This window comes from Poecilia latipinna, unplaced genomic scaffold, assembly GCF_001443285.1.
Source record: "Poecilia latipinna isolate Pla-1442-1.1 unplaced genomic scaffold, P_latipinna-1.0 Scaffold481, whole genome shotgun sequence".
NCBI lineage: Eukaryota > Metazoa > Chordata > Actinopteri > Cyprinodontiformes > Poeciliidae > Poecilia > Poecilia latipinna.
The window spans coordinates 52,774-73,763 of record NW_015113097.1 but is presented as its reverse complement, the minus strand read 5'-3'; positions in this window follow the sequence as shown (position 1 = coordinate 73,763).

Genomic DNA, 20,990 nt, shown 5'->3' with positions numbered 1-20,990 from the left:
AAGTTACAGGATGGTAGGACTGGAGGACTGGAGTTGGTGACCCCTGTCTTAGAGACTCCCTGTCTCTAAGAACGGGTGGGAGGGGAGGGCCATCGACTTTTTGGGGGGCAAAATTAATGTACGTAGCTGAACAAAGACAACAACATCGGTACCTGCCTACAGTCTACTTGTTAAGCTTAAGGTGATGTATTGTTATTAGCTAGTCATCCTTTAGCTAACATTACCTGCATCCAACAGCTTTACTCAACTCAGTCGGTTAGGTTGGAGGGAAAACTGTGGAAGGTTTTTTGCGTTTTGCTGCCATGATTCTAACACACCTGCGTAGCTCTGCACAGCAGCAGCAGGTCTCCTTCACTGCCGCACAGGTGTAAACCCAGTGCGAGTGTCTTCTTCTTCTTCTTCTTCTTCTTCTTCTTCTTCTTCTTCTTCTTTTAATGGCAGTTGGCAAGCAACTTAATGGTGTGCATTACCGCCACCTACTGGCAGCGCGAGTGTCGTAGCGGTCATGTTGCGTTTATAAGCGGCTCGGAAAAACAGGTTACGACATGTTAACAACGGATTAAACAGTTTTAACTACTGATAAAAGTGACATAGGACACATATATGGAAGTGTGGAAGCCCCTACTGTACCAAATTGACATAGGAATAACAGAGAGTTGGCCATTCTAAGGTAAAAACCCAGCGCATACAGCATTCGGGCGCCCCACAGTTTGGGAACCTCTGTTCTAAGCGATCCGAGACTATAAAAATAAACCCGGATGGAAATGTTCCTTCTGATATTAATCCAAGTTAAAGTTTGTTTTTACCAAACATGCTTTTTTTTTTTTTTTTTTTTTACATATTTGTTCAAACTGTCTTCATGTTGTGACTAATGTTGAGCTCGATCTGTAAAAAGAAATTGAGTTCCTCCACCTAATTCCTATGCTTCTATTGCCATCTGAAGAAATACACCGCTCCCGATCAAAAACAGCCAATCGGACCCAGGAGTAGCATCTTAGCTATGTCAGTCATGCTTGTGAACGTGTTGCTCAGTGTGGAAATGGCGGAGAAACAACTTACCGTTCCAGGAAAACTGTTTATCCGCCGTCATCAGTGGCTATGCTAAGTAGCATAGTTAGCGTTCACGACAGGGTTCATTGTGAGGAGTTAACTGTAGCACAGCAGAGAGGAAGGGGGAGGGTGTGATTAGCCGCTACTTTAGCATCTGCTTGACAGCAAAAAGACAAATGATTTATTTGTTAATGGGATTGTAATTGCATCCAGTTTGCGAAGGGATATGTTATGCATCATCAAACTCCTGTTCTAAGAACGTTGACAGATTAAAAATCTGTCGCATCCTTCCATGTTGTTTTGTTAGTGAAGGAGTGGGCCACAGGGGAAACAGTCTTCAGATTCTTTAGCTATTTGTCTCCAGCATCCAACAGAAGCTAATATCTCTCCAGCAAGTCTGATACCTTTACAATTTTTCCAAATGTAATTTCTCTAATTTGCAAAACAAACTACTTTTTGCAGGAATGTCGTCATGTCTTCTGGTGCTCTCAAAAAAAGATGCAAGGCTTACGTTACATGTAACCCGTGGATCCTGTAAGCCTCATGTTGTCAGCACCTTTGATGCATCACAAATTTCTGTTTATCACTCAGAAACCAGCTTGGGGGAGATCAAAGGCATGTTTTGCTGAACTAATCTGGCTGGAGGCATGCAGGAAAAATGGCTCACCTCCTTAACACAGAGCCAAGTTAAAACTTTATGCAAGTGTATGAAAGTGCAAAGGTTTATCTTCTGCTTATTTTCATCTTACGGCTGGCAGTGCGCTATCACTGTGTTACTGAGTCAAGCCGCATCCTTTATCTTGGCTCAGCTGGTGAATTAGGCTTTGGCCACTGAATGGGTTTTGTGATAGGGTGATTCAAATTAGATCAAAATATTATCAGTAATAAAAATGCCCAGTGTGTGAATCACAACACTCAGGCTGCCACCTTCAAAATGAAGTGCTTACACACTGTAAAAAACAGCTTATAGAATCTGCCCAATCACCTGCCCAAATACCTGCTGAGGTAACAATTTGTGCTCATTTTGACTGCTTAAGTTATATAAAATATGTTTTTTATTAAACAGTACCGTTTAATTATGCTCCTTAGGTCTAGTTATCATTTAGTGTCGGATTCATTTCCTAGTCCCTTGTGTACTCTCCCTCACCCCTTGTGCCATTTTTCTCTCTGTATCACTGCTGTGTATTTTGTCAAATTTGACATATTTAATTCCTTATCAAAATGGTAGAAAGACTGCAACTGATTTAAAAAATTACATTGCAATTACATCTTTACCATGCACTGTATCTATTTATTACTTCTTAGGATCCCTTACAATCTAGGATCAGCAAACATATATTCTTTATACAAGAACCACTGTTGAAGTGTATTTAAAAATACATAAACATCAAGAGCAGAAACAATGGATGTTCTAACACTAAATTACAGGTTCATGTACATTTTAGCGGAAACGCACTATGGAGGGAAGGAAGTACATTTCCTCTAATCCCCTATTGTTAATGTTGATGGACTTAAGTGTTTGTTAACCAGGAATTTTCCATCTCTCTTTCCATCCCAGTGGCACATCTTCAGTCCAAACGGTTACACAATAATCAAACGCTGCACTGTCCTAAAGGTATTTTTATCCCTCATGTAGCTGATGTATTTTTCAGCAGATGTTACTTGGGCGTTTTGGACCGTCGTTGCTGCTGTTGGTATTCATGGACAGGTTGTATTAGCCTTGCACCCTTCCCTGGGCACTCGCCGCTGTGATTTAGGAGAACTGTAGAGCCATGCATTTTTAGACGGGTAGTTGGGAAGAAGGCTGGGTGATTTATGCTTTTGTTTACAGTGGAGTGTGGGGACCTGAACCGGCAGTGATGAAGATGGGAGAGAGGCTACACTGGACAAAGTGTGAATGTAAGTGTGAAAGCATGCTTGCACACTTACATTCATCCACCGGTGCCTATCTCCAGCTAATGTACCTGCGTTCATGAGCTTCTAAATTTGGGTAAGTTATGCACAAAAACGGCGATGAGAGTGAAAAGCAGAAGCCAGTCAAGTATCAGATTTTACTTTTTGCAAAAGTGACTTGAAAAACTTATCCACGCCCCTCAAATGTTTCCAGATTTTTTCACATTAAGAACACAATATTTCAAACTTTTGTTGAGATCTGTTGTACTGATGTAAAGCATCACATATAAAGTGTGCAACTGGTTTTGTGAAAAATTTTCTCTGATAACCATAAAATATGTCGCGAGAGGGTTATCTCTAGCAGTCATCGGAGTTAACTGATCCAATGACAGGGAGCCACTCCATCATGAAAAACTGAGTCGACTTTTGTGTAATTTTTTATTATTACCAATCCAGTTGTTCTCTGAAGACTTGAGAGGTTTGTTGGAGAACACTGGTGAATGAAAAGCATCATGAAAACCAAGGAACACAAAAGAGAGCCAATGTTACGCGAAAGTCCAATTTGGAGTTTGCAGCATAGATGTGGAAGAAGGAGCTCTGGTCAAATCCAACCAAAACTCATATTTCGCACTAACGTGTGAAGAGCTATATTTGGGTGGATACTAGCATCCCACGTCATCCTGAACACACCAAACATAAGTTACAGAGTTATGAAAGATGATGATTTCTTGAGTCTGATTTAGCAAAAGCAAAGAGGTGACAAAACTTTTCTGTCTCCTGGTGTTCAAAGATGGTGATGACATCCAGTAAAAGACTTTAATTGCGTCAAAAATATATTATACGAAGTCTTGACACGGGGGCTCTAAATGCAAACACACAGCACACTTCTCAACTTACTGAATGAAATCATGATATGAGCTGTTCACGTTTTAATGTGACATAATGAGGAAAGTATACACTGGTTTTGATCAGACCTGTCTGAAGAAGACAGGTCTGTGCAAGTTTGCACAGTGTGTAAGTTTGCACAGTTTACTGTGCAAACTTACATGATGCACAGTAAGTTTAGAAAGCAAAAAAAAAAAAAATACTACAGTATTGCTTTTATGACGTACACATTTAGTTACAAACCTAAAAGCAAAGTTAGGGGCTTGCTATTTGTCCACAGTCAACGTTGCTTTGGTCATCTAATAATTTATTCCTCTAAGCGTCACATAAAAGTTCAACAAATTCCATTCAATACCGAATTCTTCCTGATGGAGAGGTGGCCAGATCATTAGCCTTCACTGATGTCCTCTTTGAAGGCATTACCCTTCCTAAATGGTACCACTCTCCATCAGGTGTAGAACATAAAATGAGTCGTTTAACTGCTGATGAAAATTGCCTCCATCACAGTGCGCTCACACCTCTCTGCTGCCACTGACGATTCTTTTCCCGACAGGAAAGGGAGTCGAGGAGGAAGAGCCAGCCATCCTCTCTGACCTGAAGGTCACCAGCACACAAAACAATCCGATAATGGTCTCTATAAATAATAAATATTAAGTAATGCCCCAGAAGGAGGTTTTTTGGAAAGATGACAAGAAGGACTACTCAGTTTTGTGAAACAGTATTTGCATGTCGTAAAGATTTTTTTTTCTTTGCTTTTTTTAGATCTTGAAACTATTTTTAATATATGACAGAGACGGTCTGAGTGAATACGAAAAGCCTGTTGATAAATCATGAACTAACTGGAGAGCTCCTTCAGCGACTGACTGCTGCATCCTGACTGCACAAAGGAGCGTTACTGCAGATCCTTCCTCCCAGCAGTTATAAGACTTTACAACCAACTCTACTCCCAATAATCAGCCTCTGTTGTTATTCCTGTATGCACAGTTTCCCCACTTCTTGTAAACAGTCTGTTATATCCATGTACATCCTGTACATTTTCTTATGTACTCAGCTGCAAATTACTTTTAATCTGAATATGTTATCTCTTTATGACTGCACAGTTATCTTCAATGTACATTCTTCTATCCTTCTCATTATTATGTTACCTTTGTGTGAATATATATATTCCCTCACTGCAGGACAATAAATGACCTCAAAATAAGCATATTTTTAGACCACTTAAGTTCAGTTGACCTGATCACAAACTGGCCAGATTCCTGTAAGATATGTGGATTTAACATATGTCCTCATTGTCAACATTAGGTTGTCTGAAAGATCTAAAAAAAAAACAAAAAACAAGAAAACACCATATCTAAAGAAAGTCACTCATTCACATATACTGTATGCACACACACACACACACATACACACACACACACACACATGTGCTTGCTGGTGTTTTATGACCAGAAGAAAAGCTGCCTCTCTCTATTGTTCTCCATGAAGGACTGTGGAAAAATAGGTGTGGGGCTGTTCCTCCTGTTTCCTTGCATCAAATGCCAAAAGCAGAGTACACACTCTCCGTCACTGCTCACTTCAAACAACAAAGCGTGCTTGTGAATTCATTTATTGGCTGTGTTCCCCTGAATTTTACATTTTCACCTGACAGCCATGATAGGAATTGTCTGTTGATGTTGTCAGAGTTTGTTGTCGCTTCAGTCCAGGCTTCAGTCAACATCAAACCGTTTCCTAAATATAAAGATAAATCCTCAAAGGCAGCCTGTTGAAACCCAATGTGTACACTTGGCTAATGATTATCAGTTTATTATTAGCTTATATTCAACGTGAGATACAACTCGTCAGGTTGCAACCCCCAGAACCAAACATGGAGAAAACCGCAAATCAAGACTAAAAGCCCACCTATTTATAATTAATGCAACATTGACCAACATATACAGTATGATGTAATGATGGCACCCTGATTGTTGTCAAATTAGTGACTGTATGATGCTTTTGTGACTTTTGTTTTTGTGTTTTTATGATGTAAAGCACTTTAAACTGCCTTGTTGCTGAAGTGCGACACAAATAAACTTGATTGGTTGATGTAACAACACACTTAGTGGTGATCAGCAGTTGTTAAAAATAAATAGATAATGTTGATATCATCACCTACTGGCACATCATGGGTATTACAGCATGTTAGATTGGAAACCCTGAGAACTTTGTAGATGCAGATTGTCTTTAATAACAAAGGAAAATTAGCTTTTCTCTCGGACTGTGGGTTTAATGGTTCCTATTCTAAAAGTAGAATAGAAAGCTGATTTTTTTAGCTGGGCTGCTCTCCTGTGAATCTAGTTTCCAGTTCTACCTCACAGAGGAGACACTTTTGTCAGACTTGGCTTAAGTCTTTCCTTTTTGATAAAACTTATAGTTACAGTAGCTTGGGTTCATCATCCCCAGTCCGATCATTATCTATCGTTTGTACCTGCTGCTGGCAGTCCTGTCCTCTCTGGACCACCAGATTCACTCTTCCTGCTCAGTCACAGCTTCCAGCCTGAAACTATTCAAAGTTCCTGTAATGACTGGACCAGTTTTCCTTCTCCTCACTTTGCTCCTGCCTGCGACCCATCAGATTTTGTCAGCTGCTTTATCTTTTGGATTTTGGACTGGTTCATTGATCTGGTATGAAACACTGGTCATAATACATTGTCTGTTTCCTAGCTTGTGCACTTAAATATCTGCTCCTATCTTTAAAAAAAAAGATTATATACCACCATCTGAAGTGTTACTATTTGAATTGTTTTCTGCAGCTTTGTAGGTGGATTACTTAAGTTGAGAAGGACTCGTTAAGTTGAAAAGAATGTCACATTCCAAGTTTACAAAGCGATTTCCTTTCCTCACTTAGGAATCTACGTAAATGTTTTCAAAGAAAGGTAACTTAATACAGGGCTGCACAGTGGCACAGTTGGTAGAGCTGTTGCCTTGCAGCAAGAAGGTTCTGGGTTCAATTCCCAGCCCTTCTGCATGGAGTTTGCATGTTCTCCCTGTGCATACATGGGTTTTCTCCAGGTACTCTGGTTTCCTCCCACAGTCCAAAAACATGACTGTCAGGTTAATTGGCCTCTCCAAATTGCCCCTGTGTGTGGTTGTTTGTCCTGTGTTGCCCTGTGACAGACTGGTGGCCTGTCCAGGGTGTACCCTGCCTCTCACCCAGAACATTAGCTGGAGATAGGCATTAAGGGACAAGAGTGTAAACAAAATGGATGGTAACTTAATACTGTCTTTGTTGGTGTCTAAATATATTGTTGTGGAAAACATAATCATGAAAATATATATTATGTATCTAGAACCAAGGCTGTCGATTTAAGACAATTTCTGTATTTAGAAAGCACTTTGTTTTTTATCAGTGACGACAGCAGCACAAAGAGCTTCTCATCAGAAAACAATACACTGATGAGTTGAAAGAAAGTAAACAAGAAGAAACAAAGGTACAGAAATGCTGACGTGAAGCAATGACATTTGGAGATACTTCTATTTCCAATCAGTTTCAACAAAACAGAAACATTCAAGTACACAAACAATGATCACTTTTCAGTTTTTTCTAAAATAAAATTTAAAAGCTGGGGCCCCCTTGTGTTGACATAGCAAATGTTGTTTGCCGTAGATATCGACAGATCAGATTATCTGACTGATGCCTCACAGCATTTATCCCCAAATCTGGGAGGATTATCTAGATTTTCATTGATTTGGTTAATTTCAAGCTAAACTGGGAGTCAAACTTGCAGAAATTCAAATTGTGGGTGATTCTGTGGAACTTTGCATCGTGGAGGTAGCCAGTGCAGAGAAAATCATGCAACACTAACATCCGTGAAAGCTTACAGACATGATGTCAGATATGTACTGCTTTCTTAGTGCAGCTTCAGGAGCAGCTGCTTGCAGCTTTACATCAGAGAAATCTTTGAGGAAGGCTTCATGTTGAGCTATTGTTCTAGAGATAAGACAGCATTTGTCCGTACCATGGATAGTCTTAAAAGCAGGGTGTTGCAGATTTTTCTGTACAATAAAAGTGAGTTTTTAAGGTTTTACAATGAAGGAGGATGGATGGATTGAAAACCTTCAAACCAAAAACTGTAGTTTTGGTGGGGAAATTGTTTGCTGCCTTCTTACCGGTTTGATTTGGATCATCCTGTGTTGCTGTCCAATATTAGAAAGAATAAAGGCTGACAAGAATCAGAGAAGAACATTTTTGAAGAGTTACCGTATCAAAGATCAAACATAGCAACAGCTTTTTCTTTTTTCTTTTTTTTTTTTTTACAAAGCATTCAGAAGGTGGTTCCAAACACTGCTTCAGATTATTCATAAACACCTCTGACAAACAACAGGCTAATTTATGGGAAAACTGTTGAGGACATGAAATAAGATTAGACGATAAACACAAACCGATGGTACGCACACTTTTAATTTCCTCCCAAGTGATGAAAGGTTTTGGTTGATTTCCATTAGGCCAGTAAGCATCAACAAGCTCTCACTTGTCCAAAAGATCCTGCTGCTGCTGCATGCTGAGCAAAATAATGGAATCTTAATGGAGCTAACGCTTCACCACAGCTTGTTGCATTGGTAAGAGGTCTACGATAATGCTTTTCTACAGACGTACCGCACATTTAGAAACTTCAATGCACTCTGCACCAGCTGAGGCAGCAGTCATGGGGTCTTATGAATGCTGTTGAAAGCTTCTTTAAAGGATGTTCACAGCTTTGAGTGACCCGTTTACAGATTCACTGTTGGCTCAATTAGAGGCAGAGAAAGAGATTAAAACTCAAATATGAAATCAAAAAGACAAAACGGACAAAAAAATACTGTTTCAAAAAAGTATTTTGTCCCAAAAAGATTTCTTCAGTTTTTTGTTTTGTTTTGTTTTGCCAGATATAAACAATTGAAATGATTAAGCAAATGTTAAAAGTTAAAGTGCAAAATGTTTTTTTAAGAGAGAAAAGCTAACCAAACCAATATAGTTCCACATAAGAATGTATTTAATAAATCTTATTGCTTCACTTTCATAAGTTCTACCCAGGTATGACCACTTCTTGTCCTGTAAAATCAGAAAAACAATCCCTTATTTTCCTTAATAAATTAAATTATTGTTTAAAACTCCACTATGTAATTACTTAGGTAATATCTGTTTTATGTTAAAACTCCTGATAATCTGAAACCTGCAAATGTTGTGACCAAAAAGAGGGGAGGCAAATACTTTCTTATGGACTTAAGCAAAGAAGGGAAAAGGAAAATGTTGAAGTAAATACAGAATTTAGAAAAAAAAAACGGTAACACTTTATTTGAAGGGAGGTGAATAAGACTGTCATGACACTGTCATAAACATGACATAACACCTGTCATGAACATGAATAAGCCTTCATGAATATTTATGACTGCTGTCATAAAACGTCATTCGGTAAATTATGACACTTTTAATACAAAGTTGACATTATCCAAAATGTCTTTATGACAACTTGACATTAACCAAGAAATCATTACTGTTTAAACCTTACTTTTAATAACATAAAGTTACCTGATTTTTAAAGTGCAATCAGTAATACTTTTATAACAAATTTATATCAGTAATGATTTCTTGGTTAATGTCAAGTTGTCATAACAAAGACATTTTGAATAATGTCAACTTTGTATTAAAAGTGTCATAATTTACTAAATGACACTTTATGACAACAGTCATAAATATTCATGAAGGCTTATTCATGTTCATGACAGGTGTTATGTCATGTTTATGTCAGTCTTATTCAACCCCCTTCAAATAAAGTGTTACCAAAAAAACATTTCTGAGGCAAAAGGTTTTCCACTTCTAAAAACCGCTCTCAGGAGACCTTAAGGCTAAAATAAAGCCATTCGTATCCAATTGAAATTTCATCAATCCTAATTCTTATTCAGCCTCTACATATCTCTTCCTACTTTTTCCTGTTTCTGTGCATCCAGCCAAGAGTAAACCCCTTTACATGGGTCTCTCCCTTCCCCAGGTTGGCAATTTATCAGCTTGAGCTCAGCAAAAAAGACAGCCGCTGGGGACAGTCTGCAGGGCCTACTGTTTTAATGAAAAGCTAAAGCTGCAGCATTCCCTCCTACACAGAGAAAGCCCTCATACATAAAGCCACACAGACCAACTGACACACACACGACTGTGCACACACTACAGCCTGCTAGCGGGCAGGTCTTGGACTGCAATTACCTGAGCTGTGTGGATTCCACCACATTAAAAAACACTGCGACTGCCACTTTGTTTGTGTCCTGAATTTATTTTAGAATCTCAAGATTTTTCTGCATCAGTAGGAAGTATTTGAAGAGAAAATTAGCTCCCGTTCACACGTGTTGAATAAAACGGCGTTCGAATGATTCTTTTACCTGAATGCTAATGAGGCTTTCTGGTCCAAACGTTCTGAAATGACCCAGAGAAACCTTTCTAAGAATATTTTTTTAGTTTCAACAAGAAGCAGAAAGGATGCTGGAGGGATAGTGTAGAGTGTGTTGGATTAAGTGAATGGCAGGGCTCTGAAGCAATAAGTTGAAATGTGTGCTCACTTTTTGGCTTCTTTCACTTCCTATGACCAAGCACACGGTCTAATACTGTATTATCCTATTTTATAATATTTGTAAACCTTTTTATTTTTTAAAATTTCCAAGTTATAACCACAAAAATGTATGTATATCATAGGAATTTTATTCGAAAGATCCGAACAAACTGTGAACTGTAAGAAAAAATGGTACAAAAATGAAAACTAAAGTGCTTTATACCTTAAAGAATAATGTTTCACAACAGTTGTGTGAGCAAGTCCTTCCCAGATGTAGATACTAAAATCATCACTAATCTATCCCTGAACAGTCAGAGTCAGAAATAATGTATTAACGCCCTAGAGGTAGTTCTTAACACTGAAAAGGTTAAGAAAATTAATATTTACCTCATAAGTTGGTGTATGAAGAGCATCTGTGAGCAATAGTTTTCAAGTCCTGTTGCAGAATCTTAGTTGGATTTAGGTTGGGACTTTTACAGAACTATTCTAACTCAAGAATATGTTTTGATCTAAATATGGGCATAAAACTAAAGTCCTCAAGGTCAAATATAACTGGATGAATTACCTCCCATTCATTCTGGTGCTGCAGTGCAGTCCTTGGAATATTGTTTTAGGCAGGTGGGTTTCTACTGAGATTAAATAAAAGAATAAAACACTCATTGACCCTATTTGCTATTTATAGTGGACATCTGAAGATAATTAGTTCCACTGGACTTTATTTTGTGGTATCAAGTGACGACGGGTGTAAACACACCAGACTTTTTAGATTTGAATTTGAGAAAAAAAATAGCTCTCTTTTTGTCTCCTTCCTCTTAAAAATGATGCAATCACTTCTAATGGCGCATACCATGAAAATCATACTAAACACAAATAGATTTGAGGTTCCAGTGTGATAAAGCATTAGCTCAAGGACACAAAAGTCTGAGAGTTCGGCATCTAAGGTACCCTAAGCAGAATTAGGGTAGGAAAAAAAGTCAAGGAAGAAAAAGAAGTCTACCATTTATTTTCTATACAGCCTTTTTGGCATAGATTGCAAATTTTGCATACATTTTCCCTTACAGCTCCAAAAGGTTCAGATGTAATGAGCCAACATACTTTTGTAAAGCACATACGGGCGGTTCATACTTTTGTTTTCCACTGTTAACAATATAATTTACCCCATAGACCTCAGTTTTCTTATCACACTATTTACCAGCAAGCTATGGGATAAGCTATCGTGTTTGGATGTCATCTGGTGTCTATGATGGCATTTAAATACTTGCTAAGTTTCCTTTTCTGCTCAGCATGTTAGAAATCACACCTGTGTTGTCTTTAGATTTGGCCGGTCTGACTCACTAGCCACCGTCCGGGAAATGTTTCCTCCCTAGCGAGGCCTCTGGTTCACTACACACTCAAATGGCTTCAGATGTTCCTCACTGAGGGACGTTACTCAGCTGTGTGTGCGCTTGCTCTCTCCATTCACCTGTGTGCCTCGCCTCTCTGCCTTGACGGGAAGCAAAGCAGACAAACTGTTTATTTTAGGAGATGAGCTCCTCTCCGTTTTTGCGTTCCCGCCTTGCTTTCGCTGCCAGGGTGCTGCATTTGGCAAATCAATAATGTAATTCTTAACCAGGGGCTCCTCGGAGCTGAAGTAATTACCTCCTCCATTATCTGACCACATCTCTTATTATGCTGTAAGCAGCCTTCATTAGGGAATGCCTAAAACACATACACGCTTTCACACACGCACCCGCACACACAAGCGAACATGCAAAACGGAAAAGATACAAGGACAGCCACTGTGTAGGATTACACCTGAGCTCTGAGAGAGAAAAGAGAAGCCATGTCACCTTTCTGCGCTCCCCCCCATTTCTCCTTCCTCACCTGCCTTTCTCTCTTTGTCAAGTCAGTCAGATATCCATTAGCTGGTATTGGTCTCAGGAGGCTGTTCCCAACATATTGCACATGTGTGCGAGCATTTTCAGCAGTTAAGATGGCTCGCCTCCTAAGTGTGATAGCGCCACAGCCCTGGGGAAATGAAGACAGTTGCCGCCACATCAAATTTGCAGTGAAGAAGGACAATAGCTCAGATAATCAGGTTCTTGCTGTGAGGCTGCATGAGCCACGAAAGTGGGGTGGGGGGGCAGCTAAGATTAAGACTGTTAAAAGGTCTTAAGAAATGAATGTCAGTATTGTGTCTTTATTTATTAAGCCGAGTTTTACCATTCGAAGACAACTCTGATCTTAAAAAGTTGTAACGGTTTGTGCGAGTGTTTTTGTCATGATTCTTGGGCATTTTCTACTGCAGACGTCCGTATCAATCGCACAGGAATTGGAGGTAGGAGGCAGAGCACTACCAGTGATCTTCCTTTGTTAAATTTTACTTCCCAGTCCTGCATCTTTTAGTTAATGGCTGAACTGCCTCCTCAGCATGCAGTCAAGCACTACGGAATCAAAAGGAATGTCTAATACATGCAAGCATTATATTAACTATTTACAGTCATATTCCAAAAGTTAGAATGGGTTTAAATGAGGCTGGTTGTCAGATTTAAAATATCTTTTGAAAATAACAGCATATAAGCATACTTTTTATTAAGCTAACATGTTTTTGTTTTTTTTGTGAAAATGTTTTTTATTCTTTTGATGTAATATTCTCATTATTAATGCCATGTTTTCATTAAGCGGGAACTCATCATAATAACAAAGATAAAGGCTTTAAAACTTCAGTTTGTGCGTAACTCAGCTAAATAATGTGTTTCATTCAGTGAAATGAGTCACTGAAATAAATAAACCTTTCAATAATAATCTAATTTATTGCATATGATTGTAACTTCAATCGAAAATCCTGAAACTTTCCCTTAATAGCAGATTGGTTTTCCTAATTTGTAACTCATCATAAGACCACAGTGAAAGATATTACTATTTATTTGTTAAAATTTTTAGTCATTCTTTGTCTGCCACACAAGCTAAAACCAACCTCTCTCCCCCCCCCCACCACCTCTTTAAGTCTACACAATAAAATACATTTTCAGGTCCCTTTTCCAAGTTAGCCCTTTCAGCAAAGGCACCAGTCATGGTGCATTAGCTGCAGCTCAGAGATAAAGGCCAGCGCGTGACAGGAGTAGCAGGTCAATGTACTCTGTGACCTTTACAGATAAGACAGAAGTGGTTTTGTGTGTTGCGGTGCACTGAAGCGGCTGAAGCTGTGTTTCACAAGAGACAAGAAAATAGAAGAGATCATGCAGAACCATTAGAATTTAAAATCATATTAGAGAATAACTAAGCGATGTGAGATGTTTTAAAAGGAAGAGAATCAGCTTTGTGTGATTTCACTCCAAAGTCTCCTCACTTAGAGACTCTATCAACCATTTCTCCCAGGGCTTGTTAAATTAGATGCTGCCTGACCTGTTAGAAAAAAACAAAAAAAAACAAAAAACAAACTCTGTCACAGTTTTTATCATTTCTATGTGTGTGCATCTCTCCTCCTTCCTGAGCCTTCAGCCACTTGTTATGCGACTGTTTATCAGTTTGATGGCTCTGCGCTAATGGTGTCAGTGGACTTCAATTAGCTCTCCACCGCACTCGATTGCACCGTCCTGCTGGAGAGGGACTGTAAATGATCCGAAGCAGCACAGCCATTATGTGTGAATGACTACTAACAGATCAAACAAAGAGGAATGGGAATGACAGCGACTCGGGAGCATCGTGGCAAATTGTTGAGTTCCTCGTTGTCCTCCGCGGAGTATCCTGCATATAGGTGGCAACACTCTGCAAATCCCCTTCATTCTGAAATGTGAGCTAATGCACGTTTGAGTTCAGTTTGGTTTATTTTGTTTTTAGCAAACAACCAACAAAACAGCAATCAATGTGGTTGGTTAAAGTTGAACTTTCTGTCGACTCTGTAAAGCCAGATGAAGGCGTATACTTTACGAGACAGCTGGTATGTTCTGCCCTCCATCAAAAATATATTTGAGCATGGAAATGAGTTGATATTTTGGATCAAAGCTGGAAGCCCACAGCAATCTCTGTTAACCCCTTACAGACTTTCTCTGCTCAGCACTCGAGGCTCTCAAAAGCCTCCAGGAGAGACTTCCCACATTGTGGGGGCTTGTTTCTCAATCTTTGGAGTCATTTGGGGATACGGGCTGCTCATCACAGAGCCACATCAAGTGTGGGCGCGTCCGTAATATCTAGACAAATTTCACTGAAGTGGAATCAACTTAATTTTGCCTTCAAGCTAGCCAAATGCTTTGGCTTCCAAGTGGACCCATGCTAAATGATAATAAACATTTAAAAAAAAAAACTATCAACAAAGGAAGGAACCGGTTTCATGGGAACTTTAAAGAAATGGCCGCCTCTCAGGCGCTGCCAGGATGTTTCACAGAAAATCAGAAAGGCTTTTTTACAGGGGTGACAAACGCATTTTCATTTGGGGCCATATCAAAAACCTGACTGTTTTTAAAGGGCCGGTTGTGCCAGAATATGTTGATAGAACTAATTAAATTATTAAAATACCAATAAATAGCTGTTCCTCCAGGATTTTGTGATTGTTTTAGTGCTTTTTTTCTGCAACCAAAATTGCATATTTTGTGGTGCCAATTTAGAAATTAGGAAGGAATTGGGAATTTTTATGATATTTGAGCTAATGTATGCTGTGAAATGTGACTTTTTATTACATACCGTATCAATTATGGACTATAACTCGACATCAAGTAAGGCTGCTGTTACTTAAATGCAATGTCTTTGACCAATTTCGAGAAAATTTGCACTAAAAATCAGAAAGAAAAAAGAAATGCAGAGATTTGTTGATTTTGTGTGAATTTTGCAGATTTGTGAAAAACTGGAAGGATGTATTGATGTAATTTGGAGTCTAAAGGGCCTCAGAAAAAGCTACGGTGGGCCAGATTTGGCCCCCGGACCTTGAGTTTGACACATGTGGCTTACACCCTTTGATTCATGTCCACCGGGAGATTAATCAAACTCGACAAATCCTCCCTCAGAGCAGCAAACTATAATTTGAGGTAAATGAACGTCCTGTTTATTTTTTGTTTTGGTTTTTTCTGTAAGACAAAAAGCAGGAAATATGCCTTCATGTCTTGCATTAAAAACTTTTACTGCCTAGAATTGAAATACACAATAACATGCTCAGTGACCAATCTGCAAACTGAGTCTTATATACTGGACGATAACCAGAGAAGGACTCATACTCTCAATTGTCCTAAATGAGATAACTTTGCCAACAAGGCAATAATTTCAACCATACTCAAATTTTATTTACAAAGAATCTGTGATGATTATGATGATCAGGATGATTTCGTTAGAACTTATCCAGGAGTTGACAAATGTCTGAGGACAATGCTCCAAAAGCAAGATCCAAAGTCGTTCAGAAATGTGTCACTAAATAAATAGAAAAAGAAAATTATAGAAGCTCAAGTTGAGTTTATCAGAGGTTTAACAACTTTTTTTTAAAAAATCTGATGATTTTCAAAATAAAGCTTATGCATAGTCTTCAAACTGAAATCCTAAAACATTTATATGTGAGTTTTATTACACTAAATAAACTAGATTTGTATTTGCAGGATGTTGGATGTTGTTTGGGTTCTCCTCAGTCTTAACTTCGTGGAATAATCTAGCAGATATCCAATGGCTCCGTACGGCGTTGATTAAAGGAGACATGTAAAAAGACAGATTCTTCATGTGAAAGGTTAGAATATCAGTCACAGTAAAACTAAAAGAACTAGTTAGATTTTGGCTCGTTAAACAGTTCCTGAGTATAAACCTCGTGTGTTTTGGTAGACTTGAAGGCGTCTCAAAAATTAGCTTTCCAAGCGCTTCAAAGCCTAAAGCTGTTTATGTTGGACCTAACCCAGCAATGAAACATTTATCACCTCGCTGGGCAGGCACCATCAAATTTTCATCTTTTCTCATATAGCTGAGTAATAATTAGCACTGTCAGATCAAATAAGTAGCTTTTAAAAAAAGAAAAAAAAAGAAAAAGAAAGATCTTAGTGGGTCCTCTTCCAGGCTGACATTTTACAGAGAATAAAAATGACATCTTACTTTCTTCTTTCGTCTTCTCATGACCTGCGTAACTAACACATCATGAATTTTCACTTTCCTAATAGGACAGTTACAAATCCTCATTAAAATACCTTCATCCTTGCATAGATTCTTTCTTGGCATCAATTAAATTAAAAGGAATAAGAAATGCAGACTTGACATCTAACCTAATAATAATAAAACCCCCTGCTGTGCTCCGGCCTGTGATCAAGATGTCATGCTGCTCAGCACAGCGTTCGCTCTTCAAGATCAAACTTCAGGGGTTGACAAGAGAGAAAGCCCAGCTTTACGATCGTTGTACATTTTGTTTTGGCTCAGTGAGCACATTTAAGGCTCTATACATTAAGATTTCTTATTTTAAAGTCATACTATTGTCATATTGTGTTTTGGTTTTGTGTAGCATCTCGGTAATAGTTAGTGTCTTTCTCTGTGTTTCTGCTGCTGCTGCAGGGGGAGGCTGACTGTGGCAGATTGTAGAAGTCACTGTGTGTCACATTTCATTTAGCTAAATAATGGAGCTGACTCCTTATTAGACAGATAAATAATGCAAACAGAGGCATGAAATGACAGGAAAGGGTGGATTGGTTGAGCCTTTATCTAGAGCGGGTAAATGACACACACACGGCTAATCGTCGTCCTGCTGACTGAAACTCCTGACATCAGTTTCACCTTGAAATGAATCACTCCTCCTCCATCTTCATACAAGTCTCCTAGAATGTGTGTCCAATTATTTTACCCCCTTATCAATAAATAAACAATAAAGTGCAAATTATTTCTCAGTTTTAGAGCGACGGCATTATGTAGATCGACTTTTTTTAAGCTTCATGTCATGTTATGATGTTATTCCTTCAGCAAAAACATACCTGGAGTGTTGCTTTGATTCTTTTGTGCATGTTTGAGAAATCCTTGAATGCGGTTTTTCAGATGATTTAGAAATAATGAATTCTTGTTATAATATACTATAAAGCATGTTTGCAGACATCATGTCTCTCATGAATCTTCCAATCTTCATCAATGATTTTCCAGACTTTTAGTGGAAATTTGTAGATTTCAGTTGCGTATTTACAAAGATTTAAAGTTTGTCTTTAAAAAAAACAAAAAACAATATAAAATTAACTTTGATTGGACTGAAAGTGGTCAGAGCAGAATGAAAAATATTCATTAATAAAATGGGGACCAACTTTAGACTCAAGAGTCATGTGAGTTTAAATCTATGACCAACCTTTATTGATTTCACTCTCTTCAGTTTCCAATATATAACTTTAACCTTACAGCCCTTCACTCACTGTGTCACAAAGCAGTTCCAGCTCCCGGCTCAAGCTCACCATCCAGATTTATAAGTCCTGTTTCAATGAGCATGAAACGAGGATGAAATTGGACGCATCTGCACAGCTCCTTGCAAACACGCCGGCTACGCTGAAACATTATGTCTACATCGCAGCATCTCTGTTTATCTCCCCCATACACACACATTCCTCTCCATGTCCCTCATTTTTAGTGGAGCTTCCCTGTTGCTGCTTATATTTCCAAATTGTTGTCTTTGCGAGTTAGATGACGCCCGGGGCTGAGACCTCCTCAATAGTGATTCATTGCTTTAATCACTCTGGCTCTCCAACCTCTCACCGACGGTGCCAGGGTTTGACACATCGCTGCTTCCTCTCAGCCCTCGCACATTTGTCCTATTTAGAACGCTGTCTTCAGCCATGTAGACAATTAGACACTGGTGGCAGTGGCAGTGTGGAGCTTTAGAAATACTGCAGCTGGAGGCTGAATGGCTCACAACGTTTTAGGGTGAACTTTTCCCCTGCTCTGGTGGTTTCCTGGCACATCTTCCAAGTAGTCATCCAATCTGACCTCATGAATGGGGGGAATAAAGAAAAAAAGTGCAGTTTCAACAGACATCTGTGTTGCACTTATTGAAAAGGAGGATAACTTGTCTGGTTATCAAGCGGCCAGTTCCTCCCCTCTTGCTCTGCCTTAACCTCACTCTGTTAAACTCAGAGTGGTCGTAACATTATATTCACAGCACAAGAGCAACCTTTATAAGCCTCCCATCGATTTTTGCCTCAGTCTTTCTTTTTATTGCTGCGTGGTGGAAAGAGGACAGGATCAATCATTCCACTTTTCCCCAATTTCAAACCTAAAGGCAGCAGTCTCAGTCGCTCCACCGCAGTACGGGGTGAAAAAGGTCCATAATATGCCAAATATGTTGCTGCCTTACTCTGAGGCAACAGAAGTACTGCACCTGAAATACTAGTCTTTTCTCATTTGTGATAAGCAAGAAGAACGAGGACTGAATTGTGGATATGGAAACTACTCTGCCCCAGTGTAACGAAGCCTGTAGGAAACTGGTTATACTGGCAGGCAGAGTCTGTAGCGAAGAGGATGCTTGTTGGCTGGGAAAGTCAATCAGGGAATTATCCCACATAGAGGCTTGAAGTTCATCTGAAATATGCTCTTGAAACAAATTAATCTTCACTTATGTCAGTTTGTACACAAGTATTCACGCCTTGTTCCATGCCTCGGCATGATGGCTTGATTTCCACATGTTGCTAAATCTTCCATAACTGTTTGACCAGATTAATGTGGCACCTGGAACCCGATTTGAATTGATATTCCTTTGTTTGTCCATGCAAGGATGCAGTGTGTTTGAGAATTCAACCAAACATTCAAAGCCAGAACATCATTATTGAGATGTTCTCAAGTTAGTTAACTTTTGTTAAGGTTGTCTTAGAAAAACAGAGAGTCTTCAGTCGTCAACATCAACAGCAATGAGTCACAACACTTAATTTCTTTTTGGGATCAGTAAACTATTTTTGGACTTTAATTTACATTTGAAGGAATTCAGCAAACAGAAGTAATTTTGGTAATCCAACCTGACCTAACTCAGAAAAACATTTAGACTGAAGGCAGGAAATGAGGAAAAAAAAATGGTTTGTGTATTTCTATGTAGTGTGTGTCAACATCTGGTTTTAAGTGTAGTGTTGGTTTATCATAAGGAATCCCAATGAAACACCTAGAGGTTCGTAGTGGTAAATTTGCAAAAAAAAAAAAAAAGTAGAAAAATGCTTTTGTTTCTAATTTGCATATTTATGACACAGATTATAAGTGGGTTGTAAGTCTGAGTGCAGCCTCTGAGATGTGAGTTTACAATTGTTTCTGGGAGTTTTTCTTAGGTAGAGTATAGAGTAGAAACTTCCCTCCAGAAGCAGGATGAAGCCTTGCAACAGACAAGTGAAGCAGTCTGGTCAGAGACAGAATCAACTTTCATTGCATTGCACATACTGACACCTGTCCAATGCTCAAGCATAACTTCCTATATATGATGTCTGAAAATTTCATTCTCAAGGAAGAAACTTCAAAATACTCTTATAAGAGTGTCTGTCAGTCTGTAAATTTGAAGCCTGGCTGCAGGAATTGACTTCCCTACAGATAGGAAATTATGTGTGAGTTAAGCACAGCTGGTGGGTGATGAAGCTTAGCTTGAAGCCAGAGTTGCAATTTCACCTTAGATGCATTAAAGAGCCCGAGGACCAGGATGTGAGGAGAACAGTTTCCTCCTAAACCTTGCACTGTGATTGCATCAATGGGAAAATTGCTCATATTCGTGATTCAATTTAATTGCATGAGGCTTGTAAAAGAAAATCAATACACTATTACAGCAATATGTTAATAGCCAATGTGCAAATAGTTGATTTAATTTCAAGTTTACAATCTCTCATCAATTTATACTGAGGGAAAGCTGGAATTGGAGAGTGGAATGAGGAGATGAGGGGAGAAAGTCTTGTGTCTCGTGTTCATATAAAACTTCACAGAGGCTAATTTTAACTTCTGGAGCTCCGTAGCTGTGGCTGCCAGCGCCGAATGTGGCTGCACAGGCTGCTGGCTGCCCAGTGTGTGTTTTGTGCCAGAGCCAGAGAAAGAGGTTCTTTTTGGATCAGGATGCGGCTCCTTCTGTCTCTGGGTAGAGGATTTCGGAGAACTCGTACTCTTTTGTCCTCTTGCTCCTTTGCCCTGCCGTCACAGAATCGGACTGTTGATCCTTCAGTCACTGTTTCACTTTGGTTTTCTGCCATCATCCTACAAACAGACAGTAATTAACTTCACCTGAGAGTTATCTGCTGGTGAAAAGAAAAAACAAAACTAGATGGCGAAAGTAATTACAAGTTTGTTGAACTTGATGAAGCTTCTGTTGCATGCTCCATTCAGAGAAACCCATATTTTGGATTCTGTTTTGATATCTAATATTAACGTCAGCAAGACCACAGCGCCGCTGCCCTTTGCAAGGCTGGATGAGAACAACATAAACCTTGTTTGTCTGTGTGTGTGTGTGTGTGTGTGTGTGTGTGTGTGTGTGTGTGTGTGTGTGTGTCAAACCCCACAAGAGAAAAAGAGTCAATCTTGAACGTAATGAAAATGCAAATCTGTATCTCCCGTGCCGACCTGGGCTGTCAGTCAACATCACAATTCTCCATTCAGCCTCCGACAAAACAGCCCACAATCAGCCCAGATGTGACTGGTACAAATCACTCCACCAAGCCATTTCCATCACTCATTACAAATAAATCA